We start from the raw sequence: 15,622 nt of genomic DNA, 5'->3' as shown, positions 1-15,622 counted from the left end.
ATAATGCCCTTTCATGTGGGATGCTGAAGACTAGTATTGCACACAGTGATAGAAATAATAATGTTTAATGAATAACCATTAAGATCTGTCTGAACAGCCCACTAGAATAAATAGAAATAGGTAAAGAAAATTTAGTTGGTTTGTCTAGGGTGATCTCTCCCCTATAATCTTTACTATTATTATTATTATTATTAATATTTTGAGACTGAGTCTCGCTCAGCCGCCCAGGCTGGGGTGCAGTGGTGTGATCTTGGCTCACTGCAACCTCTGTCTCCTGGGTTTAAGCGATTCTCCTGCCTCAGCCTCCCGAGTAGCTGGGACTACAGGCACGTGCCATCATGCTCAGCTTTTTTTTTGTATTTTTAGTAGAGATGAGGCTTCGCCATGTTGGCCAGGCTGGTCTCGAATTCCTGGCCTCAGGTGATCCACCTGCCTCAGCCTTCCAAAGTGCTGGGATTACAAGTGTGAGCCACCGCACCCGGCCCTCTCCCCTGTTATCTTAACCTCCCTTCCTTAATTGCCTTCTCAGCTTCAACTAGAAATGAGTGAATTGGCAGACTACCCCATGGCAAGGGAGCTGTGTGACTGCCCCCTCATGCTGGGGAGAAGGTCAAGGGTGTCCAGGTGCTCTGTCCCCAGCTTACTGCCCCAGCTGTCATGGGACATGTTAACCACCACTCCTTTGCAATACTGATGATGAAGACACACCCTACCTCATGTGGGTTGTGTTGCTGGCGGGTTTTGGCATCAGAGACAGGGGATTAACTCAAAGCAAGGTTTTTCCTCAAGCAGAAAAAAAAATTGGCGATTGATAGAACAAAGGAAATGAGCTGAGAAAAAGCCAAACAAAGAATAGTGGTTGGATGATTCATGAGGTGGGGTGCTCCTTTCTGGCAAAAAAAAAAAAAAAATGTTATTATAAGATTGAAATCTGCCTATAGCTGTCTTGTTCTTTAATGACCATGTTCTCTTTCAGAATTCTAAGTGTAGGTTATGCCTGGGAACGGGAAAGATTTGAAATGAAGGACTCTTTTATCATAAGTGGGTCCACTTCCTCTGCTGTTCCTTGCGGTGAGGGCTATGGACATGGCCATTTCAATGCCAGCCCTGCAACTAAGTCATGGTGATTCATTATGTTTTGCTACCTTTGAGGACAGAAGAAGGAAAGTGCTTTTAAAATCTGCCTTGGTTTGCTCCAAAAAGACCTGGGGATTATTTGCAGATTACATTCTTTCCGGGCTCAGTAACTTTTTCCTCATTGTTATTGTGAGCACTTTCATTGTTTTAACCAATAATAGCCCAAGTGCAGCCAGGACTCTTTTCTTGGGACAGGAAGACCCCAGGAAAAGCTGTCAATTAGTAACCATTCACAATATACAATTGATGAGTGTCTGTCATTTCCAGTGCTGCTGAAGAGGGAAAAGTCTGGGCATCCAACTTTGACCAGATGAAGGAGAGGAACATTGCAAACATTGTCTTCCATGGGCTATCCCTGAAAAGTTCTGAGGTTCTGTTTCAAGAATAGTAGCGGCGTTTTTTTTGTTTTGTTTTGTTTTGTTTTTTGAGATGGAGTTTCACTCTTGTTGCCCAGGCTGGAGTGCAATGGCGCGATCTTGGCTCACTGCAACTTCCGCCTCCTGGATTCAAGCGATTCTCCTGCCTCAGCCTCCCGAGTAGCTTGGACTACAGGCATGCGCCACCACACTGGGCTAAGTTTATATTTTTAGTAGAGAGAGGGTTTCTCCATGTTGGTCAGGCTGGTCTCGAACTCCCGATCTCAAGTGATCTGCCCGCCTCGGCCTCCCAAAGTGCTGGGATTACAAGCATGAGCCACTGCACCCGATAATAGTAGTGGGTATTTATTTATTTATTTATTTATTTATTTATTTTGAGACGGAGTCTCACTCTGTCACCCAGGCTGGAGTGCAGTGGTGCAATCTTGGCCCACTGCAACCTCTGCCTCCCGGGTTCAAGCGATTCTCCTGCCTCAGCCTCCCAAGTAGCTGGGAGTACAGGCGTGTGCCACCACGCCCAGCTAATTTTTTGTATTTTTAGTAGAGATGGGGTTTCACCGTGTTAGCCAGAATGGTCTCAATCTCCTGACCTCATGATCCGCCCGCCTTGGCCTCCCAAAGTGCTGGGATTACAAGCGTGAGCCACCACGCCCGGCCAATAGTAGTGGTTTTTTGTTTGTTCGTTTTTGAGAAAGAGTCTCTCTATGTCACCCAGGCGGGAACACAGTGATGTGATCTTGGCTCACTGCAACTTCCACCTCCCGGATTCAAGCAATTCTCCTGCCTCAGCCTCCTGAGTAGCTGGGACTGCAGGCATGCACCATGATGCCCAGCCAATTTTTGTATGTTTAGTAAAGACTGGATTTCGCCATGTTGGCCAGGCTGGTCACATAGTTTTTTTTTTCTAATCATCATTCAGATGAGTTTAAGAAAAACACATGAAGTTAGACTTAAAAAATCCATCCCTTATGGAGAGGTGAGCAGTGACAGGGTGAGCCTGGGTGGTGGCATAAAATAGCAGGCACAAGATTCCAGTCACACTTGTGCTCCTGTAAAATTGGGTGGGGACCAGTCTGGCCTGAAAGGAACTTAGGGATAAAATTTCTCTTCCTCAGTTAAGAATCTGTGCTGATAATCTAATGGTTAAATCTGGGCTTTAGAAATTGTCTGCTTGGAATGCACCTGGGATCCTGAAAGTTTGTGTCCTTAGGCCAGTTACTTCACCTTTTAGCACCCCTTCACTTAAAAGTACAATGGGGATAGGCTGGGCACGGTGGCTCATGCCTGTAATCCCAGCACTTTGGGAGGCCGAGGCCAGTGGATCACCAGGTCAGGGGATCGAGACCATCCTGGCTAACACGGTGAAATCCCAACTCCACTAAAAATATAAAAAATTAGCCAGGCATGGTGGCGGGCGCCTGTAGTCCCCCGCTACTCGGGAGGCTGAGGCAGGAGAATGGCATGAACCCGGGAGGCAGAGCTTGCAGTGAGCCAAGATTGCAGCACTGCACTCCAGCCTGGGCGACAGAGCGAGACTCTGTCTCAAAAAAAAAAAAAAGTGCAATCGGGATAGAATAGTACAAACACCATGGGGCAGGATCAAATGATTAATTCATGGAGTAAGTACTCAACAGATGTTGACTATTAGTTGTCATTAAGGCTGTGACATCACAATAGCTCTTCTGTAGCACAAATTAGCCAGAAGTTTCCATTTTTAATTAGCTGTGTGATCTCAGGGCTGAATTTTCTCATCTGTAAAATGAGGAAGCTATCTCAGATAAAGTCTAAATTGACCTGGAAAATCTGGGATTATACTTTTATTTTCTTTCTTTGTTTTTGAGATGGAGTGTTGCCTTGTCACCCAGGCTGGGGTGCAGTGGTGTGATCTCGGCTAACTGCAACCTCTACCTCCAGGGTTCAAGCAATTCTCCTGCCTCAGCCTCTAGAGTAGCTGAGATTACAGGTGCGCACCACCACGCCCGGCTAATTTTTGTATTTTTAGTAGAGATGGGGGTTCTGCCATGTTGACCAGACTGGTCTCAAACTCCTGGCCTTATGTGATCCACCCACCTTGGCCTCCCAAAGTGCTGGGATTATAGGTGTGAGCCACTGTGCCGGGTCCACTCTTCATTTTCTCAGTGGAAATACTAAGTAAAATAAGCAGTATCTGTTCTCAACACGTGGCAACCCAGCAACATTCAGGCCAAAGAGGTAGCTTGTTCACCAATCTTTCACTACAGTTAGTCTGTTATCTTATCAGAAGATCACAAGCCGGCCTGGCATGGTGGCTCACGCCTGTAATCCCAGCACTTTGGGAGGCCGAGACAGGTGGATCACCTGAGGCTGGGACTTCAAGACCAGCTTGGCCAACATGGTGAAACCCCATTTCTACTAAAAATACAAATATTTGCCAGGCATGGTGGTGCACGCCTGTAATCTCAGCTACTCCAGAGGTTGAGGTATGAGAATCGCTTGAACCTGGGAGGCAGAGGTTGCAGTGAGCCGAGATCACGCCACTGCACTCCAGCCTGGGCAACACAGCGAGACTCCGTCTCAAAAAAAGAAAACAAAAGGTCACAAGCCATGGCTCATCGAGTGCAACCCGGAACAACTTTCTGGAGGTCAATCTGGCAGTATTTATCAAAGCCTCAAAAGAATGTGTACCCCAACAGTCCACTTTTAGGAGTTTACTCTGGGGCAATGATAAATAATAATAAAGGATGTTGCAAGAAAGCTACAAAGATGTCACTATAGGATTATTTATAATAAGGAAAAACTATAATCAAAACAGAGAGTTGATTAAATAAATTATGGTACAGCTAGAATGCAGTTATAAAAAAGATTAATCAGGGATTTTTTTCTGATATGGTAAGACGCTTATAACATATTGTTAAACAAAAAAGCAGATTCTCAATACATAATATAACCCCAGAGTGGTCAAAAAACATGGATATATATATAACTATGCCAATTTGAGAGAGAAGGAGAGAGAGAGATTGCACTCCAAATAATTCACCAGATCTACCAAATACATAATCAGGCCACCAAAATATCCACCCACATATAAAAAGTGCTTACCTCAAGATGGTGATTGGCATTTTCTTTTTTGTATTTAGTTTTTACTAATATTATACAATGAACATGTTTTGTGTTTTCCTAAACTTTTTTTGGAAAAATTAAAACATTAACAAAACCAGAAAAAATAGTAATAGTTCCCTTCCATGTACCCATTACTGAATTTCAGCAATTAACCCATGACCAATCTTGCCTCATCTTGTATTATTTTGTAGTAGAAAAAAGAAAACCCTAACAACTTAAAGATGTTTAAGACTCTATCTGTAAGAGGAATTATTTATTTCACTCCAACTATGAAACACATAATGAAGAAATCAGTTCAAGATTCATCATGGTCCAGAGCACTGCATTTTTAATCTCATCAGGTGGAGGTAAGAACAATTCTGCACAGACCTAGGCCAGGTCTTCATCAAGCAAACATCCAGTCAAGACTGGCTACAGGTGCAACTCACAGAAATCCACCTCTAAGAAGTTGGCCAGGCTCAATGACTCATGCCTGTAATCCCAGCACTTTGAGAGACCGAGGCGGGTGGACCACTTGAGGCCAGGAGTTCAAGACCAACCTGATCAACATGGTGAAACCCTGTTTCTACTAAAAATACAAAAATTAGCCGGGTGTGGTGGCACTGTGTGTAATTCCAGCTACTCGGGTGGCTGAGGCAGGACAATCACTTGAGCCCGGGAGGCAGAGGTTGCAGTGAGCTGAGATTGTGCCACTGCACTCTAGCCTGGGTGACAGAGCAAGACTCTTGTCTCAAAAAAAAGAAGTGCATGTGGGAAGTAGTTGGCTCTTGTGATCCCCCAAAGGAAGGCAGGCAGAGGCAGAGGTAAAGAGGGATGCTGGGGTGCAAAGGGTCCCCCAGGTCCTTGGGCCCACTCCTCTCAGGCCTCTAACCTGAATCCTGGGCATGTCAGCTCATAGCCTCATGGCACAGGAAGGGGGTCTCCCTGCTGCCAGTCAAAAACCCTGGAGTGGCCTCTGTCTGGTGGGCTATGGGGTCAAGTCACTTCCTTGTTGCCAGGTGGCAGAGATCCAGGATCACATTGAGATGTATAGAAGTTCCAACAACAACAATAATAATAACAGCAACCACTTAAAAATCTATAGCATCCACTCTGTGCCAGGCACTGTGTAGACATTATGTGTATATAGGCATTTAAGCCTCACACAACCCTAACAGGCAGGTCCTGTTAGCATCATCACCCCTATTTTAGAGATGGGAAAGAGGCCAAAAAAGATCAAGTGACTTGCCCAAAGTCACACAACTAGAAGGTGGTGGAACCAGGATTCAAAGCTAGGCAGCCTGGACCCAGAGCCTGTGCCATTAGCCACTATGTGATTCCATTGCTTGAGGTTCTGAACACTGAAAATACGGTGGTGCCTCTTACCATAGATTTATGTAATCTAAATCCAAATCATGCTCAACTCTGAATTACAGTGAGAAAGTTAACAAACAAACAAACAAACAAACAAAAAACCACATTTTCGTTTTTCCTACGATGACTTGCTAATTGCTTGCGTTTCTCATGGTTTTGGTGCTGGAGCCCTGAGTAACACTTTGTTACTTGGATAACTGGTCCCAGGGTTTGTGAAGGGGTTGGTAGTGAGCAGGCAGCGCACACATGCAAGTGCCTCTGTGCCCCCTGCCACCCGCGCAGGGAGTCCTCCAGCCCCATTGGCTCTCACTTTGGGGGCTCTGGCCGCGTTATAGGCCTAGCAGCCCACTTCCGTAAAGGGAGTGACATGCGCCCCACATTCGCTTTTCTTTTTCCTTCTTTCCTTTCTTCTTTCTTTCTTTTCTTTCTTTCTTTCTTTCTTTCTTGTTTGTTATTTTGTTTTTTTGTTTTTGTTTTGTTTTTTTTGAGACAGGGTCTCACTCTGTCCTCCAGGCTGGAGTGCAGTGGAGTGCAGTGGCGTGATCTCGGCTCACAGCAACTTCCGCCTCCTGGGTTCAAGCTATTCTCCTGCCTCAGCCTCCCGAGTAGCTGGGATTACAGACGCGTGGAACTACCACGCCCGGCTAATTTTTTGTATTTTTAGTGGAATGTAGTTTCTTTATGTTGGCTAGGCTGGTCTCGAACTCCTGATCTCAAATGATCTACCCGCCTCGGCCTCCCAAAGTGCTGGGATTACAGGCATGAGCCACTGTGCCCGGCCCCTCTTTTAACTCTTTAAATGAGTTTGGCAGCGAGTAATCAGAAACTCGACTGTCAGTGTAAATGGAAACCCTAAAGAGGCCTATTATCTTAAGAAGTCTGAGAATAATTAGGGTTCTTGGCAGCTCTGATGGCTCAATGATATCATCAAGACCCAGCTGGCCCACCTTGCCACCCTGCCTCTTCATGGGTCCACTCCTCGAGTTCATACCCTATGGTCTCAAGATGGCTGCTACAGGGTCGGGTATCATTGTCCTCTTATAACATAATGTAAACATTTTTTAAAAAGAGAGGAGAGGGCTGGGCGCGGTGGCTCACGCCTAGTAATCCCAGCACTTTGGGAGGCCGAGGCGGATCACCTGAGGTCAAGGAGTTCGAGACCAGCCTGGCCAACATGGCGAAATCACGTCTCTACTAAAAATACAAAAATGAGTCGGGCATGGTTGCGGGGCCTGTAATCCCAGCTACTAGGGAGGCTGGAGCAGGAGAATCGCTTGAACCCGGGAGGTGGAGGTTGCAGTGAGCCAAGATCCCGCCACTCCAGCCTAGGTGACAGAGCAAGACTCCACCTCAATTAAAAAAAAAAAAAAAAGAGAGAGAGAGAGGACAGAGGGAAGAGAGAGAGAGGGAAAGAGAAAGAGAGAGTGAGAGAAAGAGGAGAGAGAGGAGAGAAAGAAGAGAGGAGAGGGAGAGAGAGAAGGGGTGGCATAGGGGTTTATTTCATGTGGTTCTCTCCTATTTGAGCAAAGAAAACCCATCCAATAAGCAACCCCACAGACATTTGTTTAATTCTCATTGGCCAGGATGAGGTCACATGACTGTGCCTATCCCAATCATTGGCAAAGTGGGTATTGGGCTCAGACCAATCATGATTCACCACCTGGGGCAAGGGCACATGTCTTCCATGGGCAATATTTGGCCTCTGTGTGCAAGGAAGTAGAGATGGCTGTTGGGTAGGCTGCCTTATAAACCCCTTTCTCCTTCCTCTCATGTCCCTCTTCCCAAAAGGCCTAAAAAGTAGAAGGCCTGGGGCAAGAAGAAGGTCATGGTTGGAAAGTAGGGGAGGTGGTTTGCTCATTAGTGAAATTTATAGTTATTGCTTCATAGAATAATTGACCTGTTTTTCCTAACTTTTAAGGCTTCAGAAAATTCTTAAATTCCAAGGCCAAGAACACTGTATTACTTTTCTATGGCTGCTGTAACAAATTGCCACAAATTTAGTGGCTTAAAACATACAGATTTGTCTTCTTACAGTTCTGGATGCCAGAGATCCAGAATCAATTCCCTGGGCTAAAGTCAAGGTTTTGGCTGGGCTGGTTATTCTGGAGCTTCTAGGGGGCTTGAACCAAAAAAAAAAAAAAAAGACACTAGGCAACCACCAGTGTGTATTCGGTGAGGGAATGGTAAAGGGGAGCTTTTACTAGAAAAAAGAGATTTACCTAAGCTGCTTAGAAACACAGAGTTCATGGCCGGGCGTGGTGGCCCACACCTGTAATCCCAGCACTTTGGGAGGCCAAGGTGTGTGGATAGCCTGAGGCCAGGAAATCGAGACCAGCCTGGGCAATATGACAAAACCCCGTGTCTACTAAAAATACAAAAAATTAGCCAGGCATGGTGCTGCAGGCCTGTAGTTCCAGCTACTCAGGAGGCTGTGGCGGGAGAATCACTTGAGCCCCTGAGGTGGAGGTTGCAGTGAGCCAAGATTGTGCCACTGCACTCCAGCCTGGGCAACAGAGTGAGACTCCTGTCTCCTCTCTCCAGTCTCAAAAAAAAAAAAAAAAATGCAGCTCTAAAGAATGTCTAGTGATAAACCTTATCAAAGCAGGAGATGGGTGAAAGGTGTGAAAGGGTTTTTAGAAAGTCCTTGGAAACAATTCTTATCTCAGACATGAGATCATGTCTTTTTTGGGCCTTCCCAGCCCTATTTTATCTGGGTCTGACAAAAACCACTCCATCCTGGTATCTGCAACTTTCGCAGGGAGACCCCCTTCCCTTGCCATTTTCAACTTCTAGAGCCTTCCTCTGTTCCTTGGTTTGTGGCCCCTCCTCCATTTTCAGCGAGCATTTGCCTGCCTCTTCTGACTCTGATTCCTCCTGCCTCCCTTTTATGAGGAGGGTTGTGATTACGTTAGACCTGCTTGGATAATCTAGGACAATCTCCCCATCTCAAGACCCTTAAGCTAGTCACATCTGCAAAGTCCCTTTTGCCACGTAATGTAATATCCACAGGTTCCAGGGAGTAGGACATGATATCTTTGGGGGCCATTATTCAGCCCACCCACACATCTCAGTACCTTACCCTCCAAATCCCCTTACAGGACAGCTTACAGGGCAGGAGGGAGGACAGAATGCAATCTGAGTGCCAGTGTTTTCTCAGTAATATTCAGCAGCTCATGATTGTGGCTTTGGGGCCCATGTGGCTTAGGTTTGTGGTAGGTGCTTGGGAGGATGTTTGTGCCTGAAGGACAGGATCCCATCAGAAGGCCATCTTTCTCGGGAGCCAGTGGGGAACACTTTTAACTCTCTGTGTGTTTTGTGTCTCTGCAGATAAATGAGTCACATTTGCTAGAGTGAATATGAAAGAAGGTAGCAGATCCCAATAATTCAAAGTGACTTTCATCAAATCACATGCTGACATTAGCTTCATAGCTTTTTTTTTTTTTTTTTTGAGATAGAGTCTTGCTCCGTTACCCAGGCTGGAGTGCAATGGCGCGATCTCAGCTCAATGCAATCTCGGCCTCCCGGGTTCAAGTGATTCTACTGCCTCAGCCTCCAGAGTAGCTGAGATTACAGGTGCCCCCCACCATGCGTGGCTAATTTTTGTATTTGTAGTAGAGGCGAGGTTTCACCATGTTGGCCAGGCTGGTCTAGAATTCCTGACCTCAAATGATCCACCCACCTCAGCCTCCCAAAGTGCTGGGATTACAGGTGTGAGCCACTGTGCCCAGCCAGCTTCATAACATTTTTAATGAACCTATTTTGTGAGGCAATGATGCAAGCTCTTGGGTTAATACGTAGAATTTGTGTGCTCAGTTTACAGACCACTCAGTCTTGTTTTCTTCTCTGTGCGTCCTTTCCTTTTGTTGCAGCTCTGGTGCTCGCCCCTGACTTTCATGACCTTACTGTCATCTTTTAGATATTGGAAGCCTTGCATCCAGCTTTTGAGGGGCATTTCTTCACCTTTCTGCCTGCTGAGTGTCTCCCATGGGGGATGGCTTTCGACGACTCTATTGGTTTCTCCCATACAGCCTCACTCGCTCTCTGCAAATGGAACCAAAGCTTGGGGGAGACCCTGCTGGGTCCTGGGCAGAGGCACAACTGACCAACCAGAATATATTTCAGGGACAAGTCAGTAATGTACTGGTAAATGCTAACAACTGGCTCTGCAGAAAGAAACAAATTCCAATCTGTAGGATTTGCCTATTTTGTGATGCAAATACACCCACTGTGTCTGTTTCAAGCTGTCAATATGGTGTCAATCCAAATGTGGAGTCCAGAAGAGGTGAGCACAATCAGCTCCAGCACACTGGGGCCAAGCAAAGGAGAAGCCACCTCTTCCATGACAGAGAAGAACTCGTGAAACACACTGTCTCCGGAATTTCTTACAAATTCAATCTTAAGCATGGTCACAGTCCCCTCTTTGAGTCAGAACTCCATTTTGCTCGTCAATCTTTCCCACTGTCCTTCCTTCTTTCCTGTGTGAAGCCACGCTGGCCTCATAGTAACTTTTACTGGCCAGACACTTACCATGTAGGGAATGTGAAAGGGCTGATGGAGGTGATCTGCTCCTGTGTGATGCGAGTGTTATACAGAAGGAAAACGGTCAACTCGTTGCAACATCCAAGGCACATTAGCTGAGCTAATTAGTCTATGGTTATGAAAAAAAAGAAAAAGAAAGAAAGAAGGAAGGAAGAAAAGAAAGAAAGAAAGAAAGGGAAAGAAAAAAGAAAAGAAAGAGGGCGAGAGAAGGTAGGCAGAATATGTTACATAAGTTCTTAGAGTATCCAGATTTCAATTAATGACTTTGACCTTCTTAAATTCCTGTTCCAAAATCAAATGGATGCATTTCTTTTTCTTCCTTTCTCCATCTCTACACACAATGGAGTGGGGCACAGTGAATGACAAAATCACCAAAAATGAGCTGTGGAGGGGAGAGTCAAGGTGACCAGATAGTCCACAAACTGCATGTCAGAACTGAGTGACTGAGAGCTGGGTGTGGTGGCAGGCACCTGAAGTCCCAGCTACTTGGGAGGCTTAGGCAGGAAAATTGCTTGAACCCAGGAGGTGGAGGTTGCATGAGCCAAGATCACGCCACTGCACACCAGCCTGGGCGACAGAGCAAGACTCGTCTCCAGAAAAAAAAAAAAAAAAAAGAACTAAGTGAGAGTTGATCAAACATGGAACTGTAACAGTAAATGTTGCTGATGAAGACATGAAAAGGTATAATGATGTTGAAAAATCCACATGTCTGGACAAAGCTCTGCATCACAGTGTCTGCTGTGCTGTTTTATGGGCCTTGCCCTAAAACAAAACCAAGCAGAGGCCAAGCCTGGAGGGCACACCGCTCCCTGGAAGCAAGGTGCAGACAAGGGCATCTGAATGTTTGTTTGGTTGAGCTGCTCTTTCTCCATTGTCTGCCGCCTTACTGGTTATGACATGCGCCAGATTAGCCTTCTCCCACTCATTCCACTGGCATTTGTTAAAACAGCGTTCACCGAGATCCAATCTGGTTGTGTCTTGTAGCCTGGCTGTAACTTTCCACTTTCAGGGAGAGGTAATAAGGGGTTCACGAGTCCTAATTTTACAGTTAAAAGCAAGGATTCTAAAGCATAAACCTTGGAGAAATTCTTCTAAAAACTAAAGGAGGGGAAACTGAAGTTTGGTTCCTAAATACCCCTAGGACATTGTGCCACTTGGTCCTCGCATCAATTAAAAGGTAACAAGAGAATCAAGAAAAAGTGTAGATCCAAATTGGCTAATAAGGATATCCAGCCATAGGGTGAAATGTAAAATATCCAATAATCCTGGGGGGGTGTGGGGAGGGGTCGGGGGACATATTCAGAGTAGGCTTGGTTTGTCTTGTGCTTTATTTCCATCACCTACAACAGTTCTGGACCAATTCTGGACAACCTCGCACCAGAATTAGGGTGAGTGGAATGAGGATTCTAAGGTGCAAAATTTAAGGATGCTTGCACTGTCAGGTTTGTGCAGATTTTGCCATTGCACTCGCACGACCCTGAGAGGGAGTGCTACCTTAAATATTGTGCCCTAGGTGCCTCACTGTCATCCCAGCCCTGCCAGTCCATTTAGGGATTAAAATATATTTTTCAAAAATTGTTCCTTCCATGGGCTTAGCTCACTACCTGTTTCTAAGCCCCATAGGAGACATTTTAGGGAATAGGAACAGAAGCAGTTCCTACTTTGGGGAACCAGTGACCTCTTTGCTAAGTGTTGTCAAATAGAGCTGGGTTAACACAACACTTACTGTATCCTTGGGCAGGTCAGTTAACTTCTGGGGTTTCCTTTCTTCATCTATAGTGTGCAGATGATAATACCTACTTGACAGGATCTTTGAGAACATTGGAAGTAATTCACAAAAAGTGCCAGTGACAGTGCCTGGCACATAGTATGTGCTCACTAAATGGAAGCTTTTCTTGTGTTATTATTATTGCTGATAGTAGTGGTGATATTGACAGCACCAACCAGCCAACAATCTTTAGGTGAGAACAAGCACATGGACTTGCTGCAAAAAATATCAAGAAGCTGTATCCGAGAACAGATTTACCAGATTCATGTCAGATTCAGATGCACATAACCCATGTGGGGCCCTCAGTGTGTGTGCAGGAGTTTCGTGGCATTTTAACTAATCATGACCACAGACAATTCTTCATCAATTATCTATTCTCATGTACTACAGATAATTTTTTACTATAAGTATGTCTCATGAAATATTTGGGACATACTTACACAAGAAAACAATTTTTCTTTGCTTATTTGCAATTCAGACTTGACTGGATATCCTGCATTTTATCTGGCAACCCTCGGAGGGGAGTTGTTAGTACAGGGACTCTAAAGTGGTGCCTGCTTTGGGTGTGCCTCTGGAATGCACATTTGCACTGATGGCCCCTGAGGCTCAGCACTCTGCACAACTAGCAGGTGAACGGCTGAAGCTTTCCCTGGTTGTTTTGGCTCCTGGCTTTCTCCTCCCTCCCTCTCCAACAGCTTCTCCTGGTAGCAGGAATGGACATGACAGCTGGCAGTGCAATGCAGATGGGAGAGGCAGGGCGGGGTGAACTGGTTTAAAATTACACAATAGTCAGCTGGCCCCATGCCCCTTAACCAAACTCCCAAGGAAATGCTAGCTGCCTTCTGGGGTTGCCACCACCCCAGCCAGCCCTCTGTTTAGGGGTTCTTCTGTCTGATATGTGTTTCATAAGAGAACAAAAGGAGAGAGGGCTCTTGCAGAGAACTTTTGCTTCTGGAACCAGAATTTCTAAAATAAGCCTCAGGTTCTTTTATCTCATTGTGACATTCTGGGTTATATTAATGGATAACCTCAAAGAAAAAAAATGGTAAAATCATGATTGTCATACAGAAATAAAAATGAACACGTTAAAGATTTTATTTAACTCTGTAATGAGGAAACTGGTAAGATGTTACAATAAGTTCAGATAAGTAAAAAAAAATAAAGCACAAATTTATATGGAGTAAAGGAATGTTGAAATGAATGAGCAAATGGATACAAAACTGGCTTGGAGGTGTCATGGGCTGAATTGTGTTACCCAAAATTCATATGTTGAAGTCCTAACACCCAGTACTTCAAAATGTGCAGGTCATTAGGATGGGTCCTGATCCGGTATCACTGGTTCCTTTATAAGAAAAGTTTGAGTTTGACACATACAGTGGGAAGACCATGAGAAGACACAGAGAGGACAGCCATCTACAAGCCAAAGAGTGAGGCCTTGGAGGAAATCAACCTAGACAGCACCTTGATCTCAGACTTCAAGCCTCTAGAACAGTGAAAAGATAAATTTCGGGTGTTTAAGCCACTCAGTGTGTGGCACTTTATTATGGTAGCCCAAACACACTAAGACAGAGGTGAAGGGGTCATTTGCATGTCTATAGATGAGAATCATTTTAAGTTCCCATTAGTTACCTATAATTTATGGAGTCGTAGAATAGCTCCCTTAGAATCAGATAACCCACCCCCTGGCAGCCAAGTGCCCTGGTGCCCACCCCCGTCAAGTCCGAAAGATGGGGAGGTGGGGTGGCAGGAGTTTCTGTCCCCCATATTCCATACACGTCCCCCCCCCCCCCTAGTGAGCAGGGGCCTGCAAGGCATCACTCCCAGCCCCTCGCCCTCTTGGGCACCCTCAGCAAAGGGGCGGGTGCGGACACTCCAAGTGGGGCAGCTCTCCCTACACGTGCCCCAACCCCATGAGCCAGTTCAACCCTATCAGGGGCTGAGCAGGGGCATCCCCTCCTTTTTTCATAGTCTCCGTGGATGTCCTCGCCCTGTAGCCACAAGCCCCTTGCTGCTCTCCTTTAATGCCAAAGGGCCCCTGCCTAGGACACAGGCCCAACCTGTGTGGTGGGGTCCCCAGCAGCAAACACTGGAACGTCTCTTTTCTTTTCCTTTCTTCTTCCCCACCCCTTAATTTTAACTTTGTGGTAACTAAGTGTCCCTGAGTGCCAGCTGAATGTGCGGGCGGCAGTGCCGTTCCGGAGGCCTGGTCCATCTGCAGTTTTGAGGGGTGAGGGGACCAGCGTGGGGGTTAGTTAGCTTCCCTTCCCCACCTGCAACCAGGGACTGCCCGGGTAACTAGCTTTGATCCTGTCTGCTCCCTCCCTGATCCCTCCCCTGCTCATGTCCCTTCTCTATGAACTTAAATTGAAAACCACTTCCCTCCATCTCTCCTCCCGCTCCCATGTGGAGGGGGAATGTGTGCTGGCCAGGGTGGAGGACTGAGCACCTGAGCCTGGGGCTGGCTCCCCCGGGGTCCCCGCCTCAGCTGGTGGCTGTGGAGCTGAGTCCCCTCCCCATAACCCCTGGGAGGCCAGCACCCACCATCACTACCTGCACCTGCTGTGGTCCCACCTTCTGGAGGCCTGGGAACCTGGCTGCAGACTGGGAAGGCTGGAGAGGCAGACGGCAGCACCCACCAGCTCTCTTCCCACCCCGCCTCTTCCCCGGGAGCCATGCCCTACCTGTGTGGTGCTGGGTGGGCTGACTGTCAAGACATGTGTCATGTACATTTGTATCAGAAATAAAGAAGTGACCACACACACACACACAATCAGCTAACCCAGTCAGTTTAATAATAAGAGTTAATTTATGACTAGAATCAGCAAACTGCTTGTGGTCAAATCTAGCCCTACTGCCTGTTTTTGTAAATAAAGTTTGTTTTCTTTTTTTGAGGCAGGGTTTCACAGTGTCGCCCAGGTTGGAATAGCTGAGACTATAGGCATGTGCCACCGTGCCCACACCTAGCTAAAGTTTGTATTTTTGGTAGAGACAGGGTTTCACCATGTTGCCCAGGCTGGTCTCTGAAACTCCTGGGCTCAAAGGATACACCCGCCTCAGCCTCCAAAAGTGTTGGGATTACAGGTGTGAGCCACTGTGCCCCGCCAATAAAGTTTTATTATAACACTTATATATGGCTGCTTTCACAAGACAAAGACAGAGTTAAGAAGATGCATCCGCAAAGTCTAAAATGTTTACTATCTCGTCTTTTTTTTTTTTTTTTTTTTGAGATGGAGTCTCGCTCTGGCGCCCAGGCTGGAGTGCAGTGGCGCGATCTCGGCTCACGGCAAGCTCCGCCTCCCGGGTTCAGCCCGTTCTCCTGCCTCAGCCTCCCGAGTAGCTGGGACTACAG

This window comes from Pan troglodytes, chromosome 2, assembly GCF_028858775.2.
Source record: "Pan troglodytes isolate AG18354 chromosome 2, NHGRI_mPanTro3-v2.0_pri, whole genome shotgun sequence".
Lineage (NCBI taxonomy): Eukaryota > Metazoa > Chordata > Mammalia > Primates > Hominidae > Pan > Pan troglodytes.
Note: the sequence above shows the minus strand (reverse complement) of the source record.